Here is a 15,425-nt window from a genome sequence, read left to right as displayed (position 1 = left end):
GATGAATTGAGACCCACGATCCGACAGAATCTTCTCAGGAAGACCGTGGAGACGATACACCTCGTGAAGGAAACGTCGTGCCATCTGGGAAGCGGTGGGCAGTTTAGGAAAGGGTAGGAAGTGAGCCATTTTGGTGAAGCAGTCAACTACCACCATGATACACGTGTAACCACCAGAAAGCGGCAAGTCGACGATGAAGTCCGTAGCAATGGTATGCCAAGGGAATGGGGGAGTAGGGCGTCGGTTTCAGGAGACCAATGGGTTTCTTGCGAGGAATCTTGGTCTGGGCACATACTGGACAGGAATCCACGTAGAGCTTCACCAGCGTGGCCCATCCAGGCCACCAGAATTGCCGTGCGACCAGTTCTTGAGTTGTGCGAACTCCTCGGTGACCACAAACTACGGAATCGTGACAATTTTGCAGAACGATCTTCTGTAGCTCTAAGGTGGGAACGTACAGACGATCCCTGAAGAACAACAAGCCGTCACGTTCTTTGATGTCAGAGCGTTGCAGTATCTGTGACCTGGAGGGATCCGTCCGTGTGGCTTCTAACAACTGTTGAAGCTGGGGAGTCACCATCGACAGGAAATGCTTCGAAGCAATCAGAGGTTCTCGGTCCTTGGCCCCTTCGACGTTGTTTTCCAGGGACCGAGACAGGGCGTCGGCCTTCACATTCTGGGAACTTGGGATGTACGTGACCGTGAAATCAAACTGCGAAAAGAAGAAGGCCCAACGAGCATGCCGGGATGTTCTGCATTGCAAAGACCGTAAAAATTGAAGATTACGGTGATCCGTGCAAACTTCCACCGGATACCTCCCACCCAGCAAGTGATGACGCCATTCCTCGAATGCCGCTTTTATAGCCAGTAATTCCTTTTCAATCACAGCGTAGTTTCTTTCACTCACAGACAATTTCCGAGAATAGTAGGCCACCGGGTGTTCTGTTTTCGTAACTGGATCTTGCTGTAGTAAGACCGCACCAATTGCGTAGTCCGAGGCGTCGGTTTCAACTACAAATGGCCTTTCATCATCCGGATGTATCAAAACAGGAGCCGACATGAAGGATTTCTTCAATTCCCGAAATGCCACCTCAGCCTGTGAGTCCCAGAGAAATGGTACTTTGGTGCTGGTCAGGCGGGTTAACATGTTGGCAAGGTGAGAAAAACGTGGTATGAAGCGTCGATAAAAATTAGCGAAGCCCAGGAACCTTTGTAAAGACTTAACCCCGTGTGGCTGTTTCCATTCCTGTATGGCTTGCAGTTTCACGGGGTCCATCCGCACTCCTGTGCTGCTAACTACATAGCCCAGAAATTCCATACTCTCCAGATGGAATTGACACTTCTCAGCCTTGGCATACAGGTGATTGGCAGTTAACCTACGGAGTACTTCCTGAACGTGCGCAACGTGCGCAGTGCGAGTGTCAGAAAAAAACAGGATGTCATCAAGGTATACCCATACTGATATACCAATAAGGTCCGAAAAGATATCATCCATGAACCGCTGGAAGACGGCCGGGGCATTGCAGAGCCCAAACGGCATTACTCTGTACTCGTAGTGACCAAAAGGTGTCGTGAAGGCCGTCTTCCACTCATCCCCCTTCTTAATCCGCACCAGGTGATAGGCCCCTCTAAGATCCAACTTGGTGAAGACCTGCGCGGATTTCAGGGATTCGATGATGTCCCGGATGAGTGGCAGTGGGTATCTGTCTTTCCTTGTGATCTCATTTAATTGGCGATAGTCGATACAAGGGCGCAAAGTACCCTCTTTCTTCTTGACAAAGAATAGCGGGAATCCTGCGGGAGACTTGGACGGCACGATGTAGCCCTTGTTGAGGCAATCCTTGATGTAATCCTGTAGGACTCCCTTTTCGAGTTGGGTTAATGAATAGATCTTGCCGTGGGGAATGACAGCATCAGGCAGGATATCGATGGAGCAGTCAAAGTGTCGATGAGGCGGTAAAGGAATGTCCTCTGGCTTGGAGAACACCTTGAGGTATCCGGCATACTCCTGAGGTACCGACTGAGTGGCACATAGACGGTCAGATACATTGACAGGATTAAGAGACTCCAACATCGCTGGGAAGGAATCGTGAAGACCACAGTCCTGAGGACAACGTGCCGAAGTAAATACCAGGGATCGAGCAGTCCAGTTGATCTGAGGATTGTGATAAAGCAGCCAAGGCAAGCCCAGCACCACCGGAAAAGAGGGAGACTTGATGACGTCCAACGAGATTTGTTCGAAATGCCCTTCCACAGAGAGCCACAAGGGATCGGACCGTTGGCACACCGGACCCGAAGACAATGGAGAGCCGTCGATTACTTCTACCACTGTAGGCCGTTCTTTGTAGTGTAGACGGATCCCCTTGGAAATCGCGAACGAGGCATCGATGTAGTTACCTGACGCACCACAATCCAGAAGGGCCCGGGTCTTCGTACACTTCCCTAGCCAAGCCAAACCAACTTCGAAGACCAACAAAGGTACCGGGTTCATGGGATGAAGGTCTGATTCCAGGAGACGGCCCGTCGCTGCCTTCACACCAAACAACGGGCCTGTTAGTTTTCCTGCTTCCTCAAAGGACGTAGCGGGCAGGTGCCTAGAAAATGGCCAGAACCACCGCAATACAAACACAAGTTTTGCTGCCGTCTTCTTTTCTTTTTGGCCTCGGACAACGGACCTCGGATGGCACCCAACTGCATAGGTTCTGGGCCCACGTCGGTTGAGGTAGCTGGCCCGGATGATTGTACTGGAAGGACTGGGCGGTACTTGTCGATTCTGCGACGTTCACTCCGTCGTTCCGCTAACCTGTGGTCGATGCGTAAGACTTGTTCCACCAATGCGGGCAATGTTTCCGGCTCCGGAATGTGCAACAATTCGTCCTTGTATTCTTCTCGCAGACCCCGAAGGAATAATGTCTTCTGAGTGATTTCGGGCCATTGGGAATCGGTTTCCAGTTGTCGAAACCGACTGATATACTGGATGATATCACCTGATCCCTGTTTGATCTCCATTAGTTGGTTCTGGGCCATGGCTGCCAGGTTAGGTGGTTGAAAGACATCCAAAAAGGCCTTCTCAAAAGCGGTGAAATCACCCAGCAGGGGGCTGTTAGTAGAGACCAGAGGTGCGGCCCAAGCAAGCGCGCTACCGGTCAGGTTTCCTAGAATGTACCCGATCTTGGCCTTGTCTTGAGCGAAATGACTGGACCTAAACTGAAAATGGATCCTAGAGTGGGTACAGAACTCTGCCACTCGACGCGGGTCTCCATCAAACTTCATGGGAGTCGTGTAAGCCATGGTGTTCTCTGGCGGTGGAACTGGTTGTGATAGTCAGCCCATACCCCGGCCCATCGCTTGTCGAAGGGTGTCGTTCTCCTGGCGAAGTGTAGTCATCTCGAGGCGCATGGCACGCATTTCTTCACGTAGTTCCTGCATGTCATCCATGTCGAGGCTGGAGGAAAGGCGTCTCAATCTGTTAAACGAGGTTTCACGGGATCGCTGGTTACCTTTTCTTCCCAGGGTTCGTGGAGTCGAGGCAGCCAGTCTGTCGGAGCGACGATGCCGATGAAGCAGTAACGCAGGAAATTAACCCAACACCCTCCTGACAATAAATGGCAGGATAGCACTGGACCAACTCCCAACGCCACGGGTGGCACTTCTCTGCATTAACGTGACGTCGGGACAGTGTTTCCACTGGCAGAGAAGGCGAATGAGTCCTTAATCACCAGATGATGGATAAGCAGTTCTTCGGGACTTCCAGGAAGGCAGTAAGGCACGGGTACCGGCAGGGCACAAAGCGGAGGAAGGGAAAAGGCCAAGCAGCAAGGACAGGAAGGACTGACCAGGGAATCCCACGGAACAGGAGACAAGGAAGGAAGAAGGCTAGATAGGCAACCCAGAGAAGACCCCTCCAACCCCAAAACCAGAAAGTAGGTAAAGACAGAACAGGGCTGGGAAGCCAGGAACGGAAGGAACCAGGGGGCTGGGAGGAGAGGAAGGTAGGAGGGCAGGACAAGGCAGGGCAAAACGAGCAAGGGTAACTGGAGAGACTGAAGCACAGGAAACCAGGCTCCAGCAGCGCATACACGGCAACAACCGCGTTGAGACCCGTTGTCTCCGTGTATGCGAAGCCCTTTTAAGGTCCGGGGCCAAAACGAGGCCCGGAACGCAAGTTCGCGTTACTGCGCATGCGCGAACGTCGAACACTGACGATCCGCGCATGCGCAGAACACGCAAGATGGCTGCGCCCACGGACCGCGGAACGGCCTGAGGAAAGACGCCACCGCGGATAGAATCTCCATGAAGGAGGAGACTGCCGAGGACCCGGATCCCCATAGCAGGTAAGTGGCGCACGCGAGCGAGCGCGCGGCGTGACAACAAATTAAGCAAGGATGTGGGAGCCCGCAACTGAGAAAGTACATGGGTCAAACACCCTGTTCTATGGAATTGCTTCAAATTAGGAGGGTCTACAACCACGTTTTAGCTCACTTCAATCTTCACAGAGGAGAAATAGCATTTTCATATTGGTCTGGTCCCACCCACAAGGGCAGTCCAGCACCAAAATGTAAGGCAATTTTCCTCTGAACAAGAGTACCATCAGCAACCCTAGACATGTGCTTTTCGGCCTTGTTGGGCATCCTCAGCAAGGCGACACTGAGCATATCTAAGGCACAGTGAGCAAGGAATCCACGCCTGGATTACTCTTTAGTACTTAATGTGAATGAAACACCAAGTTTTACAAATTAAACAAGGATGTGGAAGCCTCTCTACTGAGGACGAACATGGGTCAAATACCCTACTCGATGTGATTTATTCCACTCTGCAGGATCTACAACCCTGTTGTAGCTCAGTGCAAGCTTCACAGAGAAGAAATATGCATTTGCATATCAGTCTGGTCTGGATCAATGTGATTACTGCACTGCCCAAAATACCGCAAACGGAAATTCTGAATGCAAAAATTGAGCCGCGCAGTGATCACATAGATCGCAAATCTATGGGTAACTGCCCCAATGCCTTGTAACTAGGGGGACACCCCTGCAACCCAGAAGCCAATTATTCCATACAAGGGGAGAGGGGACACCCCGCAAACCCTGCTCCACTTGTTCAGAGGACATTAATATCCCTTTCTGGGATGACGTGTACCCATGTAAGCCATTAACATAGGATAGCATTTCCTAAAACATGATTCTGCAAGAAATGTTCAGTACTGCAAATCTGCACACTGCCCAATAAAATCTGATACAGCTGAGACGTCAGATAGATTGTGCAATGGTTTATTCAAATAGTCAGCTGACACGTGTTTCGACCCTACGGTCCTTCTCATGTCTCTAGTGCTGATTGATGTGTAAGAGTATGATGCTTTTCAAGTTTGTTATGGTGATTTCCGATATCTAATGGTTAAGGTGAATGTCCTAGTCATGGATGAGTGTCCCTAATGTATTTTACAATGAACAGCATCATTCCCAGGCGCCACGGCTAATAAGGCCATGCTACTGAATATTAACACATAGGGCCTCATTACGGGTCTGGCGGCAACTGTGCCGGTAAAACCGGCAGGTTGACGCCGAACCTGTAATTAATTACTGGTGCCTGACTTCCCAGTAACGCCGGGGTATTCTGACCCCGGCGGCCGGGAAGTCCGGCACCAGTAATTTTGTAAGTCCCCATTCCCATGGAGTCCAATAGGACTCCATGGGAATGGGGACCACGGATGGGGACCACAGAAGCACCGGCACCATTAACCACAGTGCCGGTGCTTCTGTGAAACTCTGCGGGCGAGTGCCGTTCCGCCCGCCAGGTCTGACCCTGGCAGGCGGGATGGTACCCGCCCGCAGAGTCGTAGTGTGCCGGTCAGGAAACAACAGGACTGGTAGGCTTACCGGCACTATTGTTTCTGGACCAGCACACTCATAGTGAGGCCCATTATCTTTCTTATATAACATGTCGCTAACCTCCAGGCCATGTGTGAAGAGAAACAGAGTGAAAACAGGACTGAGGCCAGAGACAGTGCACATAGCTCCGGGCATTAGGTTAGAGAGATGAACACACAGCCCCCAAAGAAACGTTGGGGGATCTGAAACTCAAGTTTCCCACATGAAGGACTACTTTTATTTGGATTTGGTTGAATGTGTTTATTTGCTTAACCTGCGTATTTTAAAAATGGCAGTACTGAACCGCAATTATAGTGGGTGCCGCAAAGACATAGACGTCCACGTCCTCAGCAATATACAGATGTTGCAGAGGTGGTAGGATACATGCTCTTCCGCAGCTAAGCAGTTAAAATTCTAAGGAGCAATAAATAACCCACTGTGCATCTGAGTGTTTTACAACAAAAAACAAAAGAACACATGCTCAAAAATCGCAAAGATAATTGACCTCATTTAAAAATCCAGAACTGCTAAATGGAAAGGCGGGATATCCTAGTGAATTAAGGATTGTTCCATATGCTTGGCTAATTAGCAATGTTTGTTTCCTATATTTAAACGGTTGTTTTTCTTGCCTTAGCTCTGGAAGCAACGAGTTCAGCTATAACGGAAAAATGTTATTTTGAGCAAATTAGGATGGCAAACCTAGAGCACTTCGTACAGAGCTTTGAGTCCTAAGAAATTTGAGCTGAACGAGCTGGTGCATTTGTAACCAATGTAATGCTTTTAGGGTTGGTGGTATTTAATTAAAGTGCATGTGTGTAAGGTAAGGTAATGCAACTTGTATAGCGCATTTTCTTTCATTTTGGCAGCCTCTTCACATAAAGTATTTGGTTCAGATGGAGAGCCAGGGTGTATTATGAGTTGCCTTATTTTGGACTTGATTAAATATTGCCTGTTATTTCCTTCCAAGTTTTTAGCAAAGGAACCTGCAGTGATACAATATGGTTTACATTACGGGTAAATTAACTTGCTCCAAGCAATTGCATTATTTTTAAACAGTTTTTTTTTTTAATATTAAGAATGTGTCAAACGATATCTCCTATGGCATTTGTAAGTCGTGCAAGACCTCGCAGGACCCACTGGCAAGCCAAACCAAGACTGAAACCCCTGCAAGAGATGTGCATTGTGGGGCAAATATCAGTGGACCAATCAGAATCACCAAATGTTTATCAGAGCTGGGGTGGGCCAATCCCCCCACCCCCCTGATTTTCTGGAAAAGTTCAGCTGCCTAATAAAAGGCCCAGTTCACTTCTATGTGCTCTGTGGGTTGCACTTGGCTGTTGGAGGGATATGATATGATGTGGCATTTATAACGCGCCTAGACACAAGTGTTTCAAGGAGCGACGAGGGAAGGGAGGGGAAACAGAGGGAAGACAGACAACGATCTTACTAGGCCAGGTGTCATTCAGATCACGCAAGTGCATGGGAAGGGAAAGGGGAAAGTGCAAGAGGAAGGGGAATGTGCAGTACATGGGATGCTAGGATAAGTAAGATAAATAAGAAAACGGCCGGCTGGTGGCAAGTGCAAGGTAAGTGCAGACATGAGTGCTGGTAGGGGGATTGTAAGGGATACAGAAGACAGTCCCCAGGTGCGGGGGTTGCCAGGGAGTCAGTGCATGATGAACAGGGCTGAGAAGTATTTTATATGTATCTATTTGATATTTAATTTCCTGTTTGTGACCTTTCATTGCATATTGTGCTTTTTTTGGTGAAATTCATTAATGTTTGATTTCCTCTTTGAAAACGCGTTTTTGAACGCCCTACCAATAGTTTGTTTTTTTATTCTCTTTGCCTTCGCTTTATTCCTTCCACTCCAAAATAATAAATTGAAAAAGAAACCCTTAATAAAAACTTGTGAAGTCTTTGCGATGGTTTGTTTTGTATTCTGTGGCCTTCAAATTTTGCTCCTTCCAAAACAAAACTATGAAAACAAATGATTATTATTTTTTTTTTGCATGTATGCTATTTAGCTTGCAAGCAAAATTTTAGCCTATACATATCCCAACATTTTTCCATTTCATTAATCATTAATTAATAGACAATTTAAGAATCACTTTCTAAAAACCAAGATTCGATAAACCTACAATCAAGTCAAATTATCACATATATCAAATGTATCAAATGGATATCTTTTCTCAAACATTTAATAAAAACAGCATAATATCCAATTAATCATGTGTTAAGATATTTGGGAAAATATAGCCACTGCTTTATAAGAGAGTCATATTGTCGACTGACTATCATTGTCAACCATGTTTCAGGCGTTAAAGTTGAGTAATTAATTAAAAACCAATCGAACACCAGGGCTCTTTTCTCAGACAACGACTTACGATCAAGTATAATATGTAATGTGTTTTACAGTTTCCAGATTGTTCACATTATTACAAAACCGACAGTAACTTCATTGCTTATCCCAATTAGCTCTTGCTCACTATATCCCACGCGTGTGTAAGAGGTTCAAACACATCTTCAGGGTGGCTCTCATTAGGGTTCGATCTGGAAATGTTAATAAATAAGGCGGAAATTGACTAAATGTCTTGCTTTCATTGCTAAAATTTGCAAAATTTTGCAAACATTTGCTAAAACCCATACATTGATCTAGTGTAGTTATTCATTCTTTTCCCCAAAGCTTTTTTTTTTTTACCATGAGAAACTCCACCTTAGAATCCAGGTGCATGATTATCTGAAGACATTCCTTTTCAACTCCAGTAGAATTCGATCTTTACCCATAGTCAATGCTTGATCTATGACAACAAAAGGGAGGAGTTATGGGCCATTAGGGCCTTTCTCAGAAACATGAATTGTTTCCATTTAACCATTGCTGTCAAAGATAGTAATCTCAGCTCATATCTGATTGGCTGAATTGGGGTGCTCTTATAAAGGTCCAATACATTTTTTCCAATAAAGTCCTTTCAAGAGATTCCAGTTAATATTTGCCTTGTTACATCTTGCTTGAAGTGGTTGCGGTGGGGACCAAGAAGAGTGTAGAGTGTGGAATAAGTTGGAGGAGAACACCAAGAAGGAGAGAGAAGAAAATGTCCTAGGAAGTGTAGGACAACCAGCAGGAGGAGAACGATGGCGGGAGGAAGAGAGTTAGAATAATAGAATATAGGAGGTATAGGAACTGGCAATGAAGACAGGTTCTTAGTTGAGGCAGAGGAGGAGAGGCTACAAGTAAAACAAGTTGATAGTAAAAAGCACCCTAGATGCACAAGTCCAGTATCAGACAGACATTTCCATTCTAAGAAATGTCTAGGAGAAATTTGACGAGGAATACTCTTGTGGTGGATTGCTGATGAGGTTAGCTAACAGACAGTCCAAGGATCAGAGCTGCTACCTAGAGTTAGGTTCCCAAACAAATTGAGCATTGATTTGGTGAGGATGAAAGTGGGACAAGTATGATATGATATGATTGGTTATTTATAACACGCTTAACACCCAGAGGTTTCTAAGCGCAGAACCAGGGATCAAACTTGTGTTGCTCTGTGTCATCTTGATTCCAAGGCGAGCACGTTGCCCCTGAGCTATCCTCCCGAGACAGGGGTAATAGAACAGGGAGCACCGGAGAACCTAGCCTGGCAACTAGTAACATTCCTGTCTCACCTCACTTCTGGAAGACCCCGAGGGTGGTTCGAGACAAAGATTGGAGCTTCAATGGAAGTATTTGTATTACCTGATGGATACCACCCAACCCACAAACACTTGTGCGGCCAGAAGAAAAAACAGCCTGTAATTGGAGTAAGTCTTTTGCAACACTGTCCCATTTTGGCAAATTGAAGGAGATGAGCCAGGGCCCTACTGCCAGAAAGGTCCTGGAGAAACTTGCACTCTCTTAGCAACCAGACCTGGAGTTTCCCTAGGTAAGCAAACCTGAGAGTGACTTTTTCTTTAAAGGTAGCCTTAACAGAGAATTGTCCAGATCACACAGATAAGCAGGTTCTAGGGAGATGTATCTGTAGGGCTGTTTTATCCTGTAATTATCTCAATTTTAAAGATTTATTGAATGAAGAAAATGTTCCCTCATCTAACACCACCATGACAATTCCATCCCAAATGTATAGGACAACCAATAGGCTGTTTTAAATCTCAATATTCTATTTTATTTAAAATAATAAATACAAATAATTAAAGGTGGTCCCCAACTTTGAATGCTGGAGAAGCCAACCACAGTATTACATACATACACAGGAAACATGTCTACAGGAAAGAAAAACAACTTGCCCGTTGTTATCTCACTGATATTTACATTCACAATACCCAAACATCCATTTGTATAAAAGCAAGAACACATAACTAGTCTACACAAAAATGTGTACTCTTCTCCAATATGAACATTTAAAAAAGCACTGCATGTTGACAATGCATTTCAAAGAAAGCACAAAACGTGTTCATCATAGATTTGCTATAAATATTTCACTTATTTTTCACTTATTTTTCTCTGACACCATCAAGTGTTTTTGTCTAGGGATGATTCTACTTTAAATGTTGTGCATTGTTGGTTTCTAGTTAGGACAGAGATACAATAATACTGGGTATGGTACATTTGGTTACTTTGTCTACATGCTTGGGTTTAGAATAGAAGCTATTATTTTGGAGAGCAAAATATCTAGACTAATTTCAAAAAGTCGCACCAGCATTCAAGTATTTAATCTGTATTAGTACCTGGCGAGGGCGCAATCAGAATGAAAGAGCCGTTCTGATTGGCCCTTGCTGAGTCGTTACCAGGCCGGGAATCCCTCCGTCGGGATTCCACAGCCTTTGTCCCCGATGTGGGGCTTGGCAACCCCTCAGCGAATGAGGAGGCTCGAAGCAGGGCCATCCCCGCTCCGAGCCTCCCCAAGGCTGAGAGGCTACCTTCGCCCCCTGCTGGGGACAGAGGTAAGGCTTTTTTTTTTTCCTTCCCTCCATCCTCCCACCTCCCTGCCCTCCCCACCCCACTTACCCTCTATGCCTTGGTCCCCGGCGGGGACGATGAAAGCCTCCAGCTGTCGGTAATGCCCCCGCCGCTCGGGGCATTTTGCTTAATTAGGAATGTGTAATGCAAGGTTCTTTCTTTTCTGTGCAATGTTATTTAAGCAATATGCCCCGAGCGGGGGGGGGCATTACCGACTCAGGTAATTCCCCAGGGCCCATAGTTATAGGCCTCGAGCGAAGCGAGGGTCTTATCGAAGGCCCCAGGGTATTACCAGAGTCAGTAATGCCCCCGCCGCGAGAGGAATATAGCTATTAGTACCCTGGCCCACAAAAACTGCGTGACCGGGGCACTGAAAGCTTTCTTTTTTTCCCGAAACGCTGCAGCGTTTCGGGGAAAAAAAAAGACGTCAAAGAAAATGGCCGCCATGGAAAGGGAAACGGAGTCCGTTTTCCCTTACCATGGCGGCCATCGGGAGCAGACGCACTGGAAACAGAAGCGTTTACAGCGCATCCGCTCCTGAAAAAAAGAAGGTAAGTGGGGTTGGGAGGGCGGAAGGGAGGGGAAAGGGAAAAAAAAAAGAAGTACCTGGGTCCCCGGCGGGGGACGATGGAAGTCTCCAGCCGTGTGGAGGCTCGGAGCGGGGATGGCACCGCTCCGAGTCTTCACACGGCTGGAGGCTTTCATCGTCCAAGGCCTAGAAGGTAAGTGGGGTGGGGAGTGCAGGGAGGTGGGAGGAGGGAGGGAAGAAAAATAAAAATCCTTACCTCTGTCCCCAGCGGGGGGCGAAGGTAGCCTCTCAGCCTTGGGGAGGCTCACAGCGGGGATGGCCCTGCTTCAAGCCTCTTCATTGGCTGAGGGGCAGCCACGCCCCCCGCCGGGGACAAAGGCCGTGGAATCCTGACGGAGGGATTCCCGGCCTGGTAACGACTCGGCGAGGGCCAATCAGAATGGCTCTTTCATTCTGTTTGCGCCCTCGCCGGGTACTAATTAGAAAAATGACATGGGTTTTTTAAATTGACATAATTTGCTTAGGTATGAATTGAAGAAATAACATCTTTCCTATTAAACTTTAAAGGTTCTAAAACTGTATTCAGGATTTCTCTTTTATGTAAATTAAGTTTTTTACAGGCCAAGAAGTATATCAATTAATGTAAGTCTATGAATCATGTTGTACATTGTCTCACAAAGGCAGATATAAACTCACACTGTGAAAATGCTGCGATTTATTTTTATTCCGCTAGAACCAGAGAATAATATACTGTGCACAATCATACATTCTAGAGCATTCCTTTTAAATATTCTTCTACAAAGGTTCCCTTACAAGGCCATCGCCATTTAGTTGCATAGCTTGTAGAGGATTCCCCCAAAAGAATTCCAATTACTATCAGGCCCGCGGGTTGCAAGGGCGTGGGTTTTTGCTCCTGCTGGTGGAGGAGACAGCTCTACAGAGGGTTCGCCGTGAGGTGAGGTGAGTCTAACTAGCTTTGGGAGTGGTGCTCCTGTACGCCATATTGACTTTATTGTGTGAGAAGGTTAGCCTCCCCCGGGGTGATGCAGTGGAAATGGCCAGAGTCATGGAAAGGGAGGACCTTCTTTCACCATTCACCCCCCTCTTCTTCAATCAATCAGTTTTTCTCTCGAACCTGCAGGGCCCCTTGGACACAAAGGCAATGGGAAACCACCCATAGTGGGCCGAAGTAAGGGGGTACATTGTAAAGCCAGGATGGAGAAAAGCAGGATAGTGGAGCCTGCTTAGGATACTTCAACGGAGATGGAGCTCTCACCCAACTGCTCGCAGAAATTGCTTGCAATTTGGAGGGGGGCACTGGAGAGCCAGCATTCGAGACTCTTAGCATGCACAGCCCTCAAGGAGGGCTTCGCTCATGGTCACCAGGGATCGTCTTAGGCCCTTTTTTGAACACATTCCAAGTTTCTGCTGAAGCCAGCCTCCTCTCTGATGAACATGTGCCCATTGTCAACCTGCTAACTCCTGGAGGGGGTCTCGATTGTGTGACTACCGCTGACCTCCTTGATACCTTGAGCATTGACTGTGAGAGGATTGCTATGGGTATAGCCAAATTAACTGGGGGCTGTGCTCCCACGGCCCTATCCCTGGCACCGCTTCCTCCACACCTTCCCCTGGTTCGTGCCCCGGCCTTGGTACCGTATGTTCAACCGCAGTCTCACGGATGATACCGGATGTTTCTGAAGCCCACCCTCCATCTTCTCTCATCCCCCTGGTCGCAGATCCAACGGTCCTGGGCTTGGATGAAATGGCCAAGGGAAAGGAGTTTAGCCCTGTCCATAATACTTGGAGAGAGCCCTGATCCAAAGCACGCTCGGGGGCCAGCTCCTTCCTACGCCTCAGCCCACTTTGAGTACCCAAACCCCCCACTCCAGATAAATCTTTTCCTGCCAGTTTCATTTTCCACAGTACCTATTAACCTGTCTTGCTGCTTTGTCAACACCTGCTCTCCGAATTGGCTGCCATCAAAAATTGATTACAGATTTTGATTAAGGGTGTGATGGGGGCCAAGGGACAGGGGGGTGTGGGGAGGGGTGGAGAGAGTGCCCCAGAGGCTGCCACTGGAGGACCAATCGTTCCAACCACAAAGAGCCAACTAGAAGTGGCACAACCCCTATTACCAACCCTACTGAGAGAGCCTATGAAGAGCCCAACCCTCAGGGATGAGCTTCCGCTATTGCGGAACCTTGCGTTGAGGGTCCAGGAAAACAAGCGCCCAGTGGGTAGGGCGGGTAATGCTTCAATTCCGTCATGGGAGGTCTCCGCGTAGGCATCATGCACATGAAGGATGCAGAAGTTCTCCAGTGTTTCTTCTCGGGGTCCCAAAACTCCCTTTAGGCAGTAGAGAACCAAGAGACGCCCTCTCAAACAAATGCCTTCATTGATTGCAGTCTTTTGGGGACCGTGCATTTGTGACCAAGGGCTCCATATTGGAGTGCATCAGACTGTCCACAGAACTGTCTGCTAAAACTGACACTATTAAATTAGTCTTCAGGGACAAGAACATGGCATGGGCTGTTTAGGAAAAATGTAATCACCTTGGGCGGAAACGAAGAAGTGGGATTATAGTCAGCTCCACCCCCAGCTTTGCTTTTGCGCACCTCCCCGGTGGTTTCAGCAGCAACAGACCTCTTTCTGGGGCGAACCACACCGTCTTGAGCCAGAGGCAATTCGGGAGCCTAGGGGGCATGGAGTTGGCCTTTTTTTATTCTGGATATAAATTCTGCTTGGAGGGACTTATGGAGGGTGCGGCTTTTTGTATTATTTAGTTTTTTGCTTTTTTGTGATCACTATAATATTTTACTAGGTTTTTTTAGCTAGGATGCACTTTGATGGCCTTTTTACCGAATAAAGTTTTCTTGACTTGACCATCAGGGATTTACCTAATTTTTTAGATATATATCTAGTAGCACAAGAGTTGTTTTAATCATTTTTGGTTTGTCTTTTTGAAGGTCTATGGCAGGTAGGAACATCAACAGCACCAGGCAACCCAACCAAATGATCTTTGCTCCAAGTCTATCCCCTGCTTTCAAAATCCATCTCAAGAAACCTAGGCTCCCTCTGAAAAAGGCCTTCTTAAGTAATATTTGCATTAGCAACATCCTGGTGGAACCACCATCAGCATCTCCCCTATTGAACAAGCACCCTTCCTCCGCAAATTTCCTGAGAACTCTCCCAATTTCCTCTGTGTTTGCCCTTACAAAATGTATAACCTCCACTCATACAGCATTATTTGATGCATCAATTTCTTTATGGGAGGGGCCTATGTTCAGATACTGACACTCCCAATTATCTTCCCCTTTATTTTGGTTAGTAGAATGTATTTGGCCAAGGGACAAATGGAGGTCTTTCTGTCCTTTCTTCCAGAAATATGATAACATTGTAAAGTAATCTATTTTTCCTTATAGTTTCTTTAATAGACCTGTGCATTATTGAGGCCTATATTGAAAATTGCTTTACTAGCTTCACATGTGTGTGCACATTAGTGATGCACATGGGGTGAAAGCTGGTGCTGAATAATGGCATTCCAATCTGCAAAGTTATCACTAGGTGATTACTTGCAGCTTGCCCTCTGACTCCATCACACTTTCCTGTCTCAAGGTCCTGTCTCTCTTCCCCAATGCCCCATTCACTCCTTTCTCCTTGACTGGGCACACGAGTTTCAAATGTAAAGGAACATCTCATGCTTCTTCTATTCTGGCTCTTCCTCCTGTTTCTTCTCTATTTACTCCTCTCTACTTCACCACCACACTGCACCTCCATTTGTTACTCATCACTTGTCTGCCCAGCTCCTGAAGACTTTCTTCAACTTTTCCTTTGATGTTTTTCCTGACCCCTTCCTGACATTTATTTCCTACCTCATTTCCCCTCACTAGTATTTCCTACAACTTTGTGTTATTGTCTCATTCCAATGGTGTCCTCCTCTCTAACCCCTCCATCAATCTCCTCCTGATATTTCCTTCAAACCTCCTCTTTTCCTCCAACCTTCTTATGTCTTCTGGCAACCTTTTCTCTCCTTCCTGTAGCAATCTCATTCTCCTCCACCTCCTGTGATGAGTTCCCA

This window comes from Ambystoma mexicanum, chromosome 5p (genome assembly GCF_040938575.1).
Source record: "Ambystoma mexicanum isolate Mex_15411 chromosome 5p, UKY_AmexF1_1, whole genome shotgun sequence".
Classification (NCBI taxonomy): domain Eukaryota; kingdom Metazoa; phylum Chordata; class Amphibia; order Caudata; family Ambystomatidae; genus Ambystoma; species Ambystoma mexicanum.
The sequence above is the reverse complement of the archived record's forward strand: the minus strand, read 5'-3'. Positions refer to the sequence as shown.